Below are 17810 nucleotides of genomic sequence, written 5' to 3'. Positions count from 1 at the left end.
GTCAAGAGCAACCCAAGAGACCATGAGATAGCTACTGCAGAGGATTCTCGCTATAAAGAAATGTTAGAAATGACAGAAGGGTCGATGGGCACTTGGGCTTTTTCCATGACTTAGCAATTATGAATTGAGCTGCAATAAATATTCTGATACAAATATCTTTGTTATGGTGTGATTTTTGGTCTTCTGGGTATATGCCCAGTAGGGGGATTACAGGATTGAATGGCATATCTATTTTTAGATCTCTAAGTGTTCTCGATATCTCTTTCCAAAAGGAATGTATTAATTTGCATTCCCACCAGCAGTGCAAAAGTGTTCCCTTTTCTCCACATCCACGCCAACATCTCTGGTCTTGGGATTTTGTGACATAGGCTAGTCTCACTGGAGTTAGATGATATCTCAAAGTAGTTTTGATTTGCATTTCTCTGATGATTAAAGATGATGAGCATAAAGGTCTTAGCAAAATAACTAAGAAAATGCTACAAAAGCTAGGTTAACTAATGTGATGAAAATGTGTCAAATGATCTATGAACCAAGTGTATGGTGCCCCATGATCATACTGATGTACACAGCTATGGTTTAATAAAAAAAAAAAAAAGAAAAAAGAAAAAAAGAAATGACAGAAGGGGAATTTAAAATATAGATGATGAAAACAATGAAGGAAATTTCTGAGAAAGTGGAAAATAACCAAAAATTAATGAAGGAAATTGCTGAGAAAGTGGAAAATAACCAAAAGGAAATCCAAAATCAGAATCAAATAAGAGATTAATGATATGAAGAATATAGAAAGGATATAACAGAGCTGAAGGAATTGAAGCAGTCAATTAGGGAACTTAGAGATGCAATAGAAAGTATCAACAATAGATTAGACCATGCAGAAGAAAAATCTCAGAGGATGAGGACAAAGCTCCTGAGATAACTCAGGTAGTTAAAGAGGCATAAAAGAAGAGAGAGAAAGCAAAATGTTCACTGACAGAATTATGGGACTTTATGAAGCATTCAGACATATGAGTTATAGGTATTCCAGAAGGGGAAGAAAAATGTACCAGAGGAATGGAAGCCATTCTAGAGAATATTATAAATGAAAAATTCCCAAATATCACCAAAGATTCTGACACATTCCTTTCAGAGGGACATTGGACCCAGGGTTGCCTCAACTCACACAGAGCTGCTCCAAGATGCATTATGATGAATCTGTACAAAGTCAAGACAAAAGAAAACATTTGTCAGGCTGCCAGGAGTAAATGCCAAAGGCATGGAAATTAAACAACTTTATGCTAAATTACAGATGGGTGCAGAAAGAAATAAAAGAGGAAATCATTAACTTCCTTGAGCATAACAACAATGAACACAAGCTATCAAACCTGTGGATTACAGCAAAAGCAGTCCTGAGAGGAAAATTTATCACTTTAGATGCCTATATCCGAAAAACAGAAAGAGAGGACATCAACAAACTCACAGGCCATCTTATGGAAAAAGAAGAACAATCTAAGCCCAAACCCATCACAAGAAAAGAAATATCCAAAATTAAACCAGAGATTAATTAAATTGAAAACAAAAGAATCATTCAGAAAATTAATGAAACAAGGAGTTGGTTTTCTGAAAAATTTAATAAAATAGATAAACCTTTGGCCAGACTAACTAGAAATAGACAAGTAAAATCTCTAGCAACCTCAATCAGAAATGATAAAGGGGAAATAAGAAAAGATGCTATAGAGATACAAGAGATTATCTCTAAATACTACCAGAAACTCTATGCCCAGAAATTTGACAATGTGAAAGAAATGGATCAATATTTGGGATCACATCCTCTTTAGACTTAGCCAGGAAGAAATAGATCTTCTGAACAGGCCAATTTTAAGCACTGAGATCAAAAAAATAATTAAAAATCTCCCAACAAAGAAATGCCCTGGTCCAGATCACTTCACACTACAATTTTATCAAATCTTCAAAGAAGAGCTTCTTCCTGTACTGCAGAAATTATTCCAAAAAAATCAAGGAGGAAGGAATCTTCCCCCAACACATTCTATGAAGCAAACATCACCCTGATACCAAAACCAGGAAAAGACCCAACTGAAAAGGAGAACTTCAAACCAATTTCACTAAGGAATATAGATGCAAAAATTCTCAATAAAATGCTAGCCAATAGATTATAGCTTATCATCAAAAAAGGTCATACATTATGATCAAGTAAGTTTCATTCAGGAATCCAAGGCTGGTTTAACATATGCAAGTACATAAACATTATTCACCATATCAACAGAAGCAAAAACAAAGACCATATGATCCTCTCAACAGATGCAGAAAAAGCATTTAATAAAATCCAGCATCCTTTTCTAATTAGAACACTGAAGAGTATAAGCATAGGTGGCACATTTCTAAAACTGATTGAAGCTATCTATGACAACCCACAGCTACTATTTTACTGAATTGACTAAAACTGAAAGCTTTTCCTCTTAGAACTAGAACCAGACAAGGTTGTCCTCTGTCACCATTACCATTCAACATAGTGCTGGAAGTTTTAGCCAATCAATCAGGCGAGGGAAGGAAATAAAGGGCATCCAAATGGGAGCAGAGGAGGTCAAACTCTCCCTCTTTGCTGACAATATGATCTTAAACTTAGAGAACCCCATAGACTCAACCACAAGACTCCTGGAAGTCATACAAATATATATATATACAGGAATGTCTCAGGATATAAAATCAATGTTCACAAGTCAGTAGCCTTTGTATACACCAATAACAGCCAAGATGACAGTCTAATTAAGGATACAACTCCCTTCACCATAGCTTCAAAGAAAATAAAATACCTAGGAATATACCTAACAAAGGAGGTGAATGACCTCTATGAAGAGAATTATGAAACCCTAAGAAAAGAAATAGCAGAGGATATTAACAAATGGAAGAACATACCATGCTCATGGCTGGGAAGAATCAACATTATTAAAATGTCTATACTACCCAAAACAATCTACCTATTCCAAGCCATCCCTACTAAAATACCAACATCGTACTTTCAAGACTTGGAAAAAATAATTTTTCATTTTGTATGGAACCAGAAAAAAAACCATATAGGTAAGGCAGTTCTTAGTAATAAAAACAAAGCTGGGGGGGATCATAATACCAGACTTCAGGCTATGCTACAAAACCATAGTGGTGAAAACTGCATGGTACTTGCAAAAGTAGAGAGAGACAAAGACATTTGGAATGGAATAGAAAACCAGGAAATGAACCTGACATTTTACAGCCACCTAATCTTCAATAATCCAAACAAGAACATACCCTGAGGGAAGGAATCCATATTTAATAAATGGTGCTGGAAAAACTGGATATCCACATGTAAAAGACTAAAACTAGGGTGGCACCTGCAGCTCAAAGAGTAGGGCACCTACACCATATAATGGAGGCGATCGGTACAAACCCAGCACCACCCAGATAAAAACAGAAAAAAAAAAAAAATTAAGACTGACACTGGTCCCACAACTTTCTCCACTCACAAAAATTTATTCAAGATGGATAAAAGACTTAATTTTAAGGCATGAAAATCCTCAAAGAAAGCATAGGAAAAACACTAGAGGATATCACCCTGGGGAAAATCTTTATGAAGTCGACTTCCTTGGCAATTGCAACAACAACAAATAAACACATAGACTTACTTAAACTGAAAAGCTTCTGTACAACTATGGAGACAACAACCAAAGCAAATAGACAAACTACACAATGGGCAAGGATATTTGCATATTTTGAATCAGACAAAAGCTTGATAACTCGCATCTATAGAGAACTCAAATTAATCTACTTGAAAAAAGCCAAAAATCCCATATATCGATGCACAAGAGAGATGAATAGAACCTTCACTAAAGAAAACAGACGAATGGCTAACAAACATATGAAAAACATGCTCATCATCCCTAATCATTAGAGAAATGCAAATCAAAACCACCCTGATATATCATATCTAACCCCACCAAGAATGGCCCACATCACAAAATCTCAAAACTGCAGATGCTGGTATGGAAGTAGAGAGAAAGGATCGATTTTACACTGCTGGTGGGACTGCAAACTAATACAACCTTTTTTTTGTTTGTTTTTTAGGTTTGTCCTTTTTCTTTAATTTTTTTATTATCTTTAATTTCAGAATATTACAGGGATGCACATGCTTTGGTTACACAGTTTGTTTTGTACATTTCAGGTTAAAATTGTAAGTGTGCCCTTCACTGAGAATGAGTGCATTATATATGTTAGGTGTGAATTAACCCAAATTCTCCTTTCCAACTATTCGATTCCCATGGATTTTACTTTCCTGTGTGCAAACAAGTATTGATCAACTACTTCCAACTGAATATGGCGTACATAAGGTGTTTGTCCTTCCATTCTTGCAATACTTTAAAGAATGGTCACCAAGTGGATCACAATTTTTTGAATTAAATCAAAAATTTTTTTATCATTAAATCATAGCTGTGTACATTTGTGCAATCAAGGAGAACAATGTGCTGGTTTCATATACAATCTGAAATATTTTCATCAAACTGTTCAACGTAGCCTTCATGGCATTTTCTTAGTTATTGTATGTAGACATTCTGCATCTAGCAGGTTTCGCCTGTACCCATTCTAAGATGCACCGTAGGTGTGGCTCCCCCATTACCCTCCTTCCATCCTAACCTCCTCCCTCCCTTCCCCTCCCTTGGCCCTTTCCTCATATTCTTGTGCTACAGTTGGGTTATAGCCTTTATTTGAAAGCTATAAATTAGCTTCATAGTAGGGCTGAGTACATTGGATACTTTTTCTTCCATTCTTGAGATACTTTGCTAAGAAGAATATGTTCCAGCTCCATCCATGTAAACATGAAAGAGGTAAAGTATCCATATTTCTTTAAAGCTGCATAATATTCCATGGTATACATGTACCACAATTTGCTAGTCCATTTGTGGGTCGATGGGCACTTGGGCTTCTTCCATGACTTAGCAATTATGAATTGAGCTGCAATAAACATTCTGGTATAGATGTCTTTGTTATATTGTGACTTTTGGTCTTCTGGGTATAAACCTAGTAAGGGAATTATAGGACCAAATGGCAGGTTTATTTTTAGATCTCTAAGTATTCTCCAAACATCCTTCCAAAAGGAACGTATTAGTGTGCATTCCCACCAGCAGTGTAGAAATGTGCCCTTTTCTCCAGATCCACGCCAACATATCTGGTTTTGGGATTGTGTTATGTGGGCTACTCTTACTGGGGTTAGGTGATATCTCAAAGTAGTTTTGATTTGAATTTCTCTGATGATTAAGGATGATGAGCTTTCTTTCATGTGTTTGTAGCTCATGCCTCTGTCTTCTTTAGAGAAGTTTCTTGTCAAGTCCTTTGCCCACCCTGAGATGGGATCACTTGTTCTTTCCTTGCTAATATATTTGAGTTCTCTGTGGATTCGGGTTATTAGAGCTTTATCGGAGGTATAACCTGCAAATATTTTCTCCCATTCTGAGGGCTGTCTGCTTGCTTTATGTTCTTGGCTATGCAGAAGCTTTTTAGTTTGATCAGGTTCCAGTAATGAATTTTTGATACTGCTTAAATTGCCTGGGGAGTCCTCCTCATAAAATATTCACCCAGGCCAATTCCTTCAAGAGTTTTCCCTAGACTTTCTTCAAGGATTTTTATAGTTTCATGTCTTAAGTTTAAATCTTTTATCCAGTGAGAGTCTATCTTAGTTAATGGTGAAAGGTGTGGGTCCAGTTTCAGTCTTTTACAGATCGCCAGCCAGTTCACCCAGCACCATTTGTTAAATAGGGAATCCTTTTCCTGCTTAATGTTTTTAATTGGCTTGTCAAAGATCAAATAATGGTAAGTAGCTGTATTCATCTCTTGGTTCTTTATTCTGTTCCAAATATCTACTTCTCTGTTTTTATGCCAGTACCATGCTGTTTTGATCACTATTGATTTATAGTACAGTCTCAGGTCTGGTAGTGTGATTCCTCCTGCTTTGTTTTTATTTCTGAGTAATGTCTTGGCTATTCGAGGTTTTTTTCTGATTCCATATAAAATGAAGTATTATTTTTTCAAGATCTTTAAAATATGACAATGGTACTTTAATAGGAATTATATTAAAATTATATATTGCTTTGGGTACTATACATACTTTAACAATGTTGATTCTTCTCAGCCATGAGCATGGTATGTTGTTCCATTTGTTAGCACCTTCAGCTATTTCTTTTCTTAAAGCTTCATAGTTCTCTTTATAGAGATCTTTCACGTCCTTTGTTAGATAAACTCCCAAATATTTCATCTTCTTTGGCACTACTATGAAAGGAACAGAGTCCTTGACTGTTTTTATGGCTTGGCTATTGTTGGTATATATAAAGGCTACCGATTTATGAATGTTGATTTTGTAACCTGAGACGCTGCTCTATTCCTTGATCACTTCTAAGAGTTTTGTAGTAGAATCCCTGGTGTTTTCCAGATATACGATCATGTCATCTGCGAAGAGTGAAAGTTTGATCTCTTCTGACCCTATATGGATACCCTTGATCACCTTTTCTTCCTTAATTGCAATGGCTAAAACTTCCATTACAATGTTAAAGAGCAATGGAGACAATGGGTAACCTTGCCTCATTCCTTATCTAAGTGGAAATGATTTCAATTTAACTTCATTCAATATGATATTGGCTGTGGGTTTGCTGTAGATGGGCTCTATCAGTTTAAGAAATGTCCCTTCTATACCAATTTTCTTAAGTGTTCTGATCATGAAGTGATGCTGGATATTATCAAAAGCTTTTTCTGCATCAATTGAGAGAATCATATGGTCTTTATGTTTTAATTTGTTTATGTGCTCAATAACATTTATAGATTTATGTATATTGAACCAGCCTTGAGACCCTGGGATAAATCCCACTTGGTCATGGTGTATAAGTTTTTTGATGTGTTGTTGGATTCTGTTTGTTGGGATCTTATTGAGTATTTTTGCATCAATATTCATTAGTGATATTGGTCTATAATTTTCTTTTCTTGTTGGGTCTTTCCCTGGTTTAGGGATCAAGGTGATGTTCGTTTCATAGAATGTGTTTGGTAGTATTCCTTCTTTTTCTATATTTTGGAAGAAGTTCATTAATATAGGTACTAGTTCTTCTTTAAAGGTTTGGTAGAATTCTAACGTAAACCCATCTGGGCTTTTCTTTTTATGGAGATTTTGTATAGTTGATGCTATTTCAGAACTTGATATAGGCCTGTTCAACATTTCCACTTCGTTCTGGCTAAGTCTTGGTAGGTGGCTTACTTCCAAGTATTGGTCAATTTCTTTCAGATTTTCATATTTCTGAGAGTAACGTTTCTTGTAATATTTGTTAAGGATTTTTTGAATTTCTTAGGGGTCTGTTGTTAGTTCACCATTACCATTTCTGATTTTTGAAATTAGAAATTTTACTCTTTTTTTCCTGGTTAGGTTGGTCAAAGGTTTATCTATTTTAGTGATCTTTTCAAAAAACCAAGTTTTGGATTTATTGATCTATTGTATAATTCTTTTGTTTTCAATTTCATTTAATTCTGCTCTGATTTTGGTTATTTCTTTTCTTCTGCTGGGTTTGGGTTTGGAATGTTCGTTCTTCTCCAGTTGCTTGAGATGTCCCATTAAGTAATACAACCTTTTGGAAGGAAGTATATAGAACTCTCAAAGAACTCAAGCTAGACTTCCTATTTGATCCTGCAATCCCATTACTGGGGAGCTACCCAGAAGGAAAAAAAATCCTTTTACAACAAAGACACCTGCACTAGACCATTTATCACAGCTCAATTTACAATTGCCAAAATGTGGAAATAGCCTAAATGGCCCCCAAACTGGTAATGGATTAACAAGCTGTGGTATATGTATACCATGGAATACTATTCAGCCATTAAAAAAAAAATGAAGACTTTATAGTCTTTGTATTAACCTGGATAAAAGTGAAACACATTATTCCTACTAAAGCATCACAAGACTGGAGAAGCATGAATCCTATGTACTTAATTTTGATATGAGGACAATTAATGATCTAGTGCACTATGGGAGGTGGAGAAAAGGAAGAGCAGAGAGAGAGCACAGAGAGGGAGGTGGGGTCTCGGTGTGTGACACACCACTAGGAGGCAAGACACCATTACAAGAGGGACTTTACCAAACAAATGCAATCAGGATAACTTGGTTTCTTATACCCTCAATGAATCCCCCACAATAAAAAAAAAAAAGAAACTGCAAGATAATGTTTATTGTTTACATGCGATTAGGTTTGAGGATGGGGTGCTGTGCAGCAATAGGTAACTAAGGCAATCCATGTCCATTCATATTTCTCCTTTTCACTGACAGCTGTTTTGAACCTCCTTTATTTTTTCTTTTTTTTCTGTCTTAGTATTAACTACACAGAATTCACATTTTTGTGTGAAATCAAAAGATGTAGGAATCAGAACATTCTGTTTTCAGCAAACATTACGCAAACTCATGTATCTACAAACATAATCTACATAGTAGAAAGGTCAGTAGTCTTGCCTTCCTTTAAGTGGTAAACAGTGATTCCTTTGTGATTTTATTAAAACTAATTAATTGGCACTGATTATCTTTAATACATTATATCAGCTGATATGTGGGATGGGAAAAGAAATGGGACACATCTCCTTACATCAAAGATACTATCATTTGGGATAAAATTAGGAAGTAGAAAATAAAGCATCTCTCCAAAAAGGGGTATTCTTTGAGGTCTTTGTGTGCAAAGAAAGACAGATCATTTTCTACTTGTAGGAATAGAAATGGCCCTATAAAGGGAGAACTTTGTCCTGAATTTTGAAAGATATGCTGGATTCGTATATATCTATTTAAATTTCTGGGTATGCTCTCTCCACTTGAGAGTCCATTCCCTTACATAGAGAATCAACTCCCACTAACTATCAATTATCAACTCCCACTAATAAGGATTTAATAGGATTGAACAAAAATGCTAAGAATTAAATAAAATTTCTCTTTCTCTGGGCTAGCTTTCATAATCTTGGTGGTTGACTGTTTATCTTTTCAATGCTTTCTTAGGCTCCATTAACTTTGTCTCTGGAGCATTTCTCAACACTATGTGTTTTGTTCTTTCATTAATCAAGGAAAAAGGTACAATTCAAGGAAAAAGAGACAATTCACTATGTTCTGGACTTAAACAATTATAATTACTATATATGGTGGAGAGCCAAATTAGGAAGGAAGACTCAGAAGACTAAAATGTTAGAATATTAAAGAAATTATGTTTGGGAGGAAAAAAGGACCATTCTTAAAAAAAGTGATTTCTATTCATACATCACCCATTGTTTATTCCCCAAACTGGGCAGTTGAATGATTCCCATTACCTTCTTTTTTTTTTTTATTTCTTTGAAGATTTGAAGCAGCACTACAGAGATATTTTGAATGTCTCATGCAGTATTATGCTCAGTTCTGAATCTGGGGAACTTTGTAATATATGTTTTTCTTTGTGGAAGTAAGGAGATGGAAACAAAGAATTGTAGTCACCTTCCTTTTTATGTGGAAAATGAACATATTTCTAGAGAATAAAAAAAGGTAATAAGCCAATAAGCTGTTAGCTTTGTTCATTCAAACAGCATTTCAATGGGACACATAAGACTTAAATTTGAGTCATGTCATTGTCATTTACTTTTAAGTAACCTTGGCTAAATTAGTTGAAAGATATTCCAGTTCTCAATATTAACTGGGAAAAAAAAAAAGCTTTGGAAAGCTAAAAGCTTAAAAGCAATCATATTGATGACACAGTAATTTACATCCAGGAAACTTTATCAGAACAAATTATTCAAAATAAGGGAAAATATAGAGAACAGTCTAAATGATCAAGTGTAGGAGAATGGCATTATATATTGTGGCAGATCAACTAATAGATTCTTATGCAGCCATTAAAATAATAATTGTGGTGGAGGAGACCAGACAGATGACTAGAGACCCCAGCTGTCAGATTGTCTCAGAAAACAAACAAACAAACATAGATCAGGTATAATTCCAAGAAGAAAATAACATACAAGAGAGTTTTACAGGATGAAGTTGTGGAACAAAACAGGGAGGAGCCAGATATCACCAGAGATTAAGCCCCAAAAGGCTTGGAGTCCAGTGCAAAGGGTAAGTGGAGTAGTTTGTCTCTCCCTCCCTCACATCTCTGGCAGTCAATAGGCTCCTGAACTGCTGGAGAGCCTTTCTACCCTCAAAAACCCCAAAGTTGTCATCTTCTGTGAACTGGGAGCTTCCTGAGGATAAAGCACCAGGCTTCCAGCCCCGTTGGGTGCTTCCTGTCACCACAGATGTGAACTGAGACAGCAGGCACTATGTATATTGTTTGTCCACTCATTGTGCTTCTTTGTCCTCCCTGGGGGCCTAAGTTTCTGAGTTTTCATCTTGTTCATTCCCACACAAATATTTCCCAACTCCAGTCCAGATTGTGCAAGCCACAGGGGACTGGTGGGTCCTGTGTGACATCAGAGCCTGGACATCCCAGGTGGGATTCTTTTCTGAGAGAGGGACAGAGATAACCACACACTAGTCGCCCAGCAGGAAATACATATAACTATATTATACATGGATCAGCACAATAGACGTCAAACAATGTAAGACCACCCAAAAGCTTATGCTCAGATCTTATATAAAACAATAGCTTGGGGCAGGGGTAAACAAAGAAATAAATAAGGTATTATTCAGCAAGAGGAACAGGGAAGCATCAGACATATCAATTCTATCTATCAACAATAACAATATGAATGTCCTAATCAAGAAACAGACAGGCTGAATGTAGGAAAAATTGCAAGCCAAGTATATGCTGCCTCCAAGAAATTCATCTAAAAGACTCATATAGACTCAAGGTGAAGGGATGGAAAAAAAAATATTTCATTCAAATGGAAAACAAAAGAAAGCAGTTGTTGCCATCCTCCTATCAGATGTAACTAACTTTAAATTGACAATTGTAAAGAAAGACATGGAAGGTCATTATATAATGATAAAGAGAAAAATTTAACAAGAAGACACAACAATCCTATATATTTAGGCACCTAACACAGGATTGCCTTTATAATTCTGGATTCATAAAGCAAACCATATTAGATATAAGCAAAGAGATAAACAGCAGCATCATAAATGCTTGGGACTGTAGCACCCCGCTGACAGAACGGAACAAATTATCTAAACAGAAAATAAATAAATAAACATTAAACTTAAACAGGACTCTAGAATAAATTGATCTAACAGACATTTATAGAACATTTTACTACTGAAAGTACATTCTTCTCATGAGCACATGGAATATTCTGCAAGATTCATCACATCATAGGCCACAAAACATATATCAACAAATTCGAAAATGTCTTCTCAGAAAAGTGGAAAAAAAAACTAGAAATCAAGTCCAAGAGAAACACTCAATTCTACACAGTAATGGAAATTAAACAACCTCCTACTGAATGATTGTTGGGTCAATAAAGGAATTAAAATGAAAATCAAAATATTTCTCTAACATAAGCTATCAATGTTTGTGAGATTCAGCAAAAGGAGTCCTACAGGAACTTTTCTGTCAAAAAGACAGAAAGATCACAGATGAATTATCTAATGACACATCTCAAGGAACCAGAAAAGAAATAATAAACCACACCCAAAGCCAGCAAAGAAAAGAAATAACCAAAGTCAGAGCAGAACTAAATGATACACAAAACAAACAAACAAATAAACAAACAAAAAATACAAAGTATTAATGAAACAAAAATTGGGTTCTTTGAAAGGATAAAAAAAAACTGCTAGACCTCTTGCTAGATTAACTAGGAATAGAAGAAAAAGGCTCAATAAAAATAAATAAGCTCAATCAAAAATGAAAAAGGAGATATTACTGATCAATAGAAATATAAAATATTATCTGTGAATACTATTAAATTCTCTGCACAAAAAAATTAAAAAATGTAGAGGGAATGGTCAAATTCCTAGAAACACACAACCTCATAAAACTCAATTAGGAAGAAATAAAACTCCTGAACAGACCAATAATGATCAAAGAGATTAAAGCAATAACAACAACAAAAAAATATTCCAATGAAAAAATCCATGGACCAGGTAGATTAACAGCTAAATTTTATTAGTATTACAAAGAAGAGCTGGTGTCTATACTGCAAAAGTTATTAAACAACATTGAGAAAGAGGGACTCCTCCCCAGTTCATTCTATGAAGCCAGTATGACTTTGATACCAAAACCTGTAAAAGACACAATGAGAAAACTATAGACAAATATTTCTTATAAATATGGTTGTAAAAATCCTCAATAAAATACTAGAAAACGAAATTCCACAATACATCAAAAAAGTAATCCACATGGACCAAGTGAGTGTTATCCCAAGGATAAAAAGATGGCTCAACAAAAGTATGAAATGTGATTCAATACATAATCAGAAGCAAAAACAAAGAGCATATGATCATCTCAATAGATGCAGAAAAGGACTCAACAAAATTAATTATATTATTATAAAAACCCTCAAAAAACTACCCAAAGAAAGCACATATCTCAAAATTTTATCAGCCATATGTGACGAAACAATGAGCAGCATCATAATGAATGGGGATGGCGCAAACAAATGACAAAATACATCATTCTCATGGACTAGTAGAATCAACATTGTTAAAATGTCCATACTACTCAAAGTGAAATCCCCATCAAAATACCAACCTCATATTTCAAAGATCTAGAAAAAAATAATTGCATGCTCTGTTTGGAACCAGAAAAGAAGCTGAATAGCCAAAGCAATCTTAAGCAAAAAGGACAAATCTGGAGGCATCACTGTACCAGAAATAAAACCAGGCAATAAGGCAAAAATAACAAAAACCAATATAGTATTGGCACAAAAATAGAAACACAGACCAATGGAACAGAATAAAGAACCCAGATATAAAACCATCCTCACACAGCCAATTGATCTTTGGCAATGCAGATGATATATACTGGGGAAAACCCAGGTCCTATTCAATTAATGGTGCTGGGAAAATTGGACAGTAACATGCAGAAGATTGAAACAGATCCTTATCTCTCACCACTCACAAAAAATAATCCAAAGTTAATGAAAGACTTAAATGTAAGGCAAAAAATCATAAGAATTCACAAAGAAAATGTTGGAAAAACTCTACTAGATATTGGGCTATGTAAAGAATTTATGAAGAAGACCCGATGTCAATCATAGCAACAACAAAAATAAAGAAATGAGAGTTGATTTAATTAAAAAATGAAATGTCTGCACAGTTATAGGAAATAATCATCAGAGCAAATAGACAACATACAAAATAGAATAAAATATTTACAAGCCCCACATCTGATTATAATAGAATCTACAAAGAACTCAAGCAAATCAGCAAGAAAAATTTTTTAAAGTTAAAAAGTGGGCAAAAGACATGAACAGAAGCTTTTCAAAAGAAGATCAACAAATGGCCAAAAAACATGAAAAAATGATCAATGTAATTAATCATCCAGGAAATGCAAATTAACACAACAATGAGATACCACCTTAACCCAGTGAAAATTGTTTTCATCAAAAAATCCAAAAACAATAGATGCTGGCATGGATTTGCATAGACAAAAGAACATGTATGCACTGTTGGTGGGACTTCAAATTAGTACAACCTCTATGGAAATCAGTACAGAGCTTCCTCAAAGAACTAAAGGCATACCTACCAAATTTTTATTTCATATATTTGTTTATGTGGGACAACAGGGACTGACCCCACCATCCATATGCAACTATTAACTTAAATGCAGATTTTCTCAATTCTGAATTTAGGCCAACTAGTAGGGGGCATCTTGCCTACTGTAGAGTGTTTAGCCATGTCCCCAGCCTTTATCTGTTAGATGCCAGTACTGTTTACCTAATTGTGACAAATGTCTCTAGACCTTGCCTAATGTCCCCTAGTAGAAATCAAATCACCCCCAGTTGAGAAACATTGTATTCATAAAATGTTTTCATTATTTTTACAATATTATTTTTGAAAGAAACAACACTTAAAAATAAAATAAAAATAATATTTACCCTTGACCTGGTGTTCTCTTTAGCAACTTAACCAGAGAATATCTGAACTCAGCATTGTTCTGGTTATATAAGACAGGGGAGTAAAGCTGTAATGCATGCTGACCTGCTTGGGGAGGGCAGCAAACCCGCCATTCCTTGGAGTACTTGCAAAATGGGTAAAGAAATCATTGCATGTTATATAAGAATATCTTCTACTGACAGTGCAGAGTATTTTTATCCCGGTGAAAGTTGCCTCTGGGCTCCAAAACCCTCTGTCAGGGAGTTTAGAAAGAAAAAAAAAAAAAAAAAAACCTAATTGCTGTGAAATATCTTTTTAGGCAACCTGCCCGTCACCGAATTCTATATATAGGGGAAATGCACATTTCCCTTAGAAGATGTTTCAATGAAAATCAAACCCCAGAGGAGTTCTTTTTAGGGCCAGGGAAAGTTCTACATACTGTCAGAACTTTAATTCAATTCAGAAAATACGAAAATTTCAAGAAACCATTAAAATTTCTACCAAAAAAATATTTAAAGAGCTGTAGTACTCAATCACCTGGCTTGACCCTTTATTTTGCATTCAGGGAACTGGAAACGGCAAAAGTTAAATCATTTTCTAGTTCAACATATGGAATTAGTGGCATAGCTTACAATTAAGCCAACTCTCCCTGAAGTTTTTTATCCTTCAAACAAACTTTGTCTTTAGAAGAACATTTCCTTTCTCTACAATTATGAATCAGTGAAAAATAATTTCTAGATGATGATGTCTTCCACTGTGTTTGACATCTATGTTGGTCTTAAAATAGAATGTAAAATTCAAACATTCAGTGAATAAACCTTTGCTGAGGGCTATGTACCATACGTAGCCTGGGTTTATAATATTAGAGCAGACATGTAATATACATTTTCTGTTATTGTCGTAGCCCTGAACATTCTGCTAGACACACAAAAGACATTCAAACAATGATAATTAGAGCTCTAGAAATAAGGTAGCTTAGATATAAAGTTTTCAGGTTCTATATCTTTGCTTCTTAAAACAACTTCTCTACCCATGCCCTTCATTGAACATTTAGCTTTCCACGTCATCATAGGGGTTAATGCATATGTGGTAACCTTGTTACCGAAGGTTAGTGGTAATAGGTGTTAATGCATATATGGTAATCTTGTTACTGGAAACAATACCATCTTAATTTAGGACAAAGGAAACTGCAGCAACCTATCTAAGAATTGTCCCAACTCTGCACAAGAGAGAAAACTATGGACCTAAAAGTGTTTAAATGATAGAAATCCTTGAGCCTCCTTAAAGTTTCCACTGGATGTAAGTTTGAACATAGATTCATCACAGGATCTTTTTCTACTCTTAGAGGCCACTTGCATTGTGATAACTGCAGAGAGAAATTGGGCTTTTGGACTAGATTTGCCACTAAATTATTTCCATAATGTCTCCAGGGTGCACAGATCCAAAGCATTGGATTCACTGGGCTAGACAAGTAGGGATCAAAATGCTTTCATAGGAAAGACAGGAAGGTGAAATTGAAATTTAAAAAGGTAGCAAACACAGACACCTGGGGTGATGGAAGCCACATAGGACTGAGAATCTGGAGACTCTGATTGTAGGGTGGGTTCCACGAGTCTGTGGCATGACTTTTAACCTGAAGCACTCCCAGTTTCCTCCTCTGGCTAATAGATACAAGTGGGCCCAGTAGTCACTGTGCGAGAGAAAATATGCTTATTGTAAATTAATATGATATCCTCTTTGTTGGAATGAGTGACCGTAAAAACTTTGAAAAACCAACACCAGAAGATTTTAAAGGAAAATTTTAATATCAATGTTAAGACAATAAGAATCCATTTTTTTCTTTTAAGAAAATAGATCCAATCAGATCAAATAGGTGTTGCATCTGTAGGATGAGAACATTGTGATGTATGCACTTAAATCAGAGAGTACAAGGTGAATATATTCCATATTTTATTCCAATTAAGATGTATAAATGAATTTTTAGGGCTATAGTAAATAAATAGATTTGAGAAAGGAAGAAAAAGCCAAATAAACAAAAAAAAAATGTATTTAGTAGTGCCTAAGGTTGGTTTCCTAGAAGCCAACCTTGAATTGAGAATTGATGTACAAGTTATTTATTGAGGGCAATATGATAAAAGAATCTACAAAGGAGTTGGGGGAGGGAACAGGAAAGGAGATAGAATGTAGTCAAAAAAAGATGTTCTTCCATTTGGGATCTAACTTCAGCCTGTTCCCAGCCAGGACATCTCAGGAGTATGAATTGCATCTCATACCTACTTCTGCATTCTGGTTAGAATCAGCCTTTTTATTTCCTCTTATATCAATCAGTAATGCCTTTAGGCACCCTGGAGGGCAGATGTAACTTTCTGGGTTTCTGTGGTCAAAGCAACTTCTGTTATCTGAGGAAAGAAAATCTGTGTGTCATTAGCAGCCAATACAGCCTCTGGAGAATGGGTGCACCAGCCAAGTAACAGGGACTGAGTTGGATGCCAGTCACACCTATTATATATGATTAACCAAACTTCCAACTTCATTATCCTCATCACATCTCCTCCCTCACCCTGGTAGAGATTTGAACTTTCTGCAAACTCTTATGGGACACTAGAGATCATTTCCCTACCTTTCTGGTCATGACATGAACTGAATGGAAAAAGGTCCTTTTCTACTCCTATTCTCCTTACTGGAATACATATCCTCTAATAAACAATTCTTGACCTCCCAAATCTGCAGTACATAGCAGTCTTCCTTCAGACTAGTGCCTGAGTTTATCCATTGTTGTATCCTTGGGGAAATGAAAGAGAGCCTGGAACATAGACACCAATGAATAAAACTTTGAATGGGAAGAATGAATAAATATTCTAATAATGTAAACATACTCTTCCTACCCACCCTCACTGGTTAAGTAGCTGTACAGAAAGGCAGTTTTCTATCCTGTGCATTACCCAGGACATTGTTTTCTACAGAGACCAATTTATTGATTAGTTATTATTGTTACTATTTTTACCTTGACTTGGGCTACAATTTTTACATACTTCAGTTAGGGAAGCAAATGTTTAAATAATGGCTTTTAATATAACTCAAAATATACAGCCATGAAGTTGGTGAGTTGAATGTCATCAAAACAAGCCTCGTCTTTAATGAAAAAAAAAAAATCGTACCTGCTATTTGTCTTGAGGATGCATGGATAGTGTCTGTCTGAAATCCTATTGCTTTGAAGAACTCGCTACGTTGGAGCAAAGGTCTCTCTGTCATTTAAGAGTCATGAGTTTTGGCACATTGTCTGTTATATTGAATCAATAGTTTTTCCCCTACCATATGAGACTCGTTGGACAAAATTTCAGGGTGTCATCAACAATTCAGTGGAGGGCAAGTTAGCTTTCTCCCCTCACCCATTACTAGCCTGCACTGCTCTTCCTGAAGTTCTAACTTAAGGACTGTTTGAGAAACTCTGAACTTGGGAGTCGATGGGGGGAATAAAGAGAGTCTCAATGCCTGGCTTGAAATTGTCCCTCAGAGCAATCATTACCCAGTGTTTTTGGCTTTCACTCAACCTGCCTACGTGACAGCCCTTTTCTCACTGACTCAGCCTTCTGTATCCAGACAAATGATTCACTTTCAGTGCATTTTTCTGCTCTTACTAAATAGGCCCTCTAACCATCACTGTATCTTTCAATTCCAGCTAACAGCTTGGATAGCAGTTTTTAAAAATGTTACTAAGCAGCATGCTTGGTCAGAGAAATCACGCCGAATTCCTCTGCAAATGCTTTTCCACATCTCCCAG

Source organism: Nycticebus coucang, chromosome 2, assembly GCF_027406575.1.
Source record: "Nycticebus coucang isolate mNycCou1 chromosome 2, mNycCou1.pri, whole genome shotgun sequence".
Classification (NCBI taxonomy): domain Eukaryota; kingdom Metazoa; phylum Chordata; class Mammalia; order Primates; family Lorisidae; genus Nycticebus; species Nycticebus coucang.
Note: the sequence above shows the minus strand (reverse complement) of the source record.